Here is a 3,231-nt window from a genome sequence, read left to right as displayed (position 1 = left end):
ATTTTCCCCCGGGGGGGGGCCACCGGGTTTTGTTCCCGGCGAATCCCCCCCCTTTGCCCTTTTCCCAGCCCCCCCCCCCCCCCCCCCCCCCCCTTCCCGCTTGGTACCTCTCGGCTTTAACAGTATCCGCTTCGCTTCGTCATACGCATGTCCACCTCGCCACCTGGCAACTGCATCCTTTCGTAACACCCTCTAGTATCACAAGAAGTGGTCAAAGCACGGCAAGGCAACTTAAAGCACAAGGGCGCTTATTTCAATGGCTCTAACTCCAGCTAGTGCCGTACGCGACCCCCGACTCCGGGGTACTTTGACGCTAGGTATTATACCGAGTGTGTCACTGAATGCTTACGCAGGTGAAACAAGTCAGAGCACTGCGGTCAGGCAACTCGCTGCTATCGCGCGTCGGGGAAGACAGAAACCTGCCAAGGAACTGTCAGAGTTGAAGGAAACCATTGATGGCATCTCGTGGGAGCGGTGGGATTGCATGGACGCCGATGGGTCCAACTACTTCTCGAACAATAACATGCAGGAATTAACCGGCGAGGAGCTAGCTGAAATTATCGTCAAAGCGGTTACCGCTGAGCAGCACACCGAGTACGAGCCAGGAGTGGCGGAAGCTTTCCTCAAGCTAATCGTGTATGCGCACAGTTTGTCGGAGGAAGAGCTAGATGCATCCCTTCAGCGAGCAGTATCCGGGCTAACAGCGTTGTTTGAGGGAACATCTGATCCAGCAGAGGTCAGTCGGAGGACATCGAACTGGGTGGTAGACAGTAAAGATGGGCGGATCCAGAGCAAGGAGTTCATGTCTGAAGTTAAACAGTTCTGCACAAGCATTGAACCGCGCCTCAACTGGGATGAGTCTCCTGTTCAACGCTATAACAGCGAACTTGTCAGACGCCAGCTCCAAGTCGTCGAGTCTATTGCCTTGCTCAAGATCATAAAACAGGACGCGGACCATGAGGCCGTGGGTAAGATCGTGCATAGGATTAGAGGCTGGGCGGACTTGCTTTCCGAAATCGTTACATCCTTTGTACCGGTCATGCTAGAAAGGCCGTCTTCGCAGACGGTTCTTGACGCAGAAAAGCACGAGCGTTTGCTCAGTGGTATTAGGCACCAACTCAACGGCTGTCCCAACCAAGCCCCTCGAAACAACCAGGTGCGTACAGAAATACTCGGCGAAGTGACGCCACGCCCATCCTCGCTGCAAACGCTACTGGCGGTCAATCTAGCTGTAGCAGCTAAGTGTCACGGGCTAGCAGTTCGTGGCGCTGCTCAGAGCAGCTTCGAGGGCCTCCCGTTACGAATGGGAGAGCCCGAGACGATAAGCGGTGGCTCAAGTACGAACTCCCTAGTTGCTCGGCTAGGTCACCTTTGCCAGGCCTTAATTGAACGGGGCTCTTACGACTTCGGGACTCTAATGGGGAGGCAGGAGGCGATGCTAGAGGCTAGCAAAGCCATAGAGAAGCGGATTAAGGTGATGCCCAGGCGGTATGTGTCAGAATTCTCAGACGACAATCACGACTGGGTGTCGAGCGTATCGGAATTGGTGCTCGGGCCGGCGACGGAAGGAAATGAAGTTAAGTTTTGTGATACGTTGCTGGATGCTACTGATGCAGAGGTTGCCTTGGGCTTGGCGCGCTACATCCGAGCAGGGCGGCGGTTTGCACTTAACAAAGGCGCGTTTCGAGTAGAGTGGACCGGGCAAGCTGGCATGATCGTGTTTTATGACCGGTCTAAGAATCGGTATAGGGCAGTCGCGTCCTCGCTCTCCCGGGTGCATGCAGCATTAGTGCGAGAAACTGCAAGCTTCGTAAACAGCAGGGCGCTGCCTGTTGATTACATACTGTTTCGTGAACTCTACCTCACCGCTATCGCCGGTGAGTCTATTGCAGTATCGACACTCCGGAAAGCATTCGACTTCAAGGAGATCCCGAGGACCATGGGTAAAGTGGAGAAAGACGATGCACTCAAGGCGCAACTCATCACTGAAATAGTTATCTTGCAGGCAATGACAAGAGGGCCTGGTATGTGCGTCGGCACTAACTGCTTCCTCGAGCAATCTCTGGATCGGACAAGCGACGACAGAGGTCATTGTTGTGTGAGGATGCAAACGTCGAGATCACGGGGCATTCTAACGTTAGATTCTCCCCTGCCGGTCTCGTGCTGGGAAGATTCGGACCGCCCCGGAGAGTTGGCTGCATGGAGTTGTAACAAGAAGATCTTTATCGAAGGTAGTGGCCAGCGGACGACTATAGCTAACCCGGTGCACGCTGTTAGGTGGACCAAGCTTGCCAGGCCGGATATTGCAGATGCGGCGCAGAAGTTGATGGAAGTGGGTGGAAAATGAGCCGAAATAGGCTTGAGCCAACGTGCTCGTCGAAAACAAGTCGGGGCACGGACGGGCAGTGAAAAGTCGATTCTCTTAGAGAACCCAAAAGACGCGCAATAAGTATGTGTCGCGAGATGCTTCGACTTAAGAATGGCCGATTAGCTGTCTCAGTTCGACTGGGGCTGCAGTTCAGCAAAGGTGGTCTGATTGCCTCTCTAGCGGTTCCAGAGAGGTGTTCCCGAAGTGAGGTTGGGTTTTTTTATGGAAGGTTGTCGCTTGCAATAGGGTGTTTGTATAGAAGGTTGTCGCTTGCAATACCGTAGGTCGCTTGTAAAGTAGTGTACGGTGGTTTCGGTAAACACGTCGAAGGTTTGTGTACGAAGTGGGTCTGGGTCTACAAAGCAAGCGGTGCGGTAAGAGAGTGAGTCGACATGACGCTCCGTAAACGCCGTGGCACCATCGCACGCGTGGCGCACATCGATAGCACACCAACCACAGTGGCGCAATTTGATTGAGTCGCCCTTTGATAGCATCTATCTACATCCAGTACCTACATCCAGTACGTACATGCCCCAATCTCCCGCCCGTACTGCCATTTCCCGTGCGCGGGCAAACGCGACAAGCTGCCCGCGGCACGGGAAGCGCAACAAGCGCAACAAGGCTGCCCGCGGCCGCTAATCTAAGCCCCCCACCCCGGCTCCCCCCGCCTCAGCTACAGCTTGTCAAAGAAGCCCGCCGCTTGCTCGGCTACGCCGCTGCCGGAGAGCTTGCTCTTGATCTTCTCCCTCCACCCGGGGCCGTCGGAGCTGGATGACGAACCCGGCAGCGGCGGAGCCGGGCCGGGGTAGCCGCCGCCCTTGGTGTCTGCTGCGTGTTCGTTATTTGCCCCACTTTTTGTTTTC

This window comes from Chondrus crispus, genomic scaffold, assembly GCF_000350225.1.
Source record: "Chondrus crispus Stackhouse genomic scaffold, scaffold_277, whole genome shotgun sequence".
Classification (NCBI taxonomy): domain Eukaryota; phylum Rhodophyta; class Florideophyceae; order Gigartinales; family Gigartinaceae; genus Chondrus; species Chondrus crispus.
The sequence above is the reverse complement of the archived record's forward strand: the minus strand, read 5'-3'. Positions refer to the sequence as shown.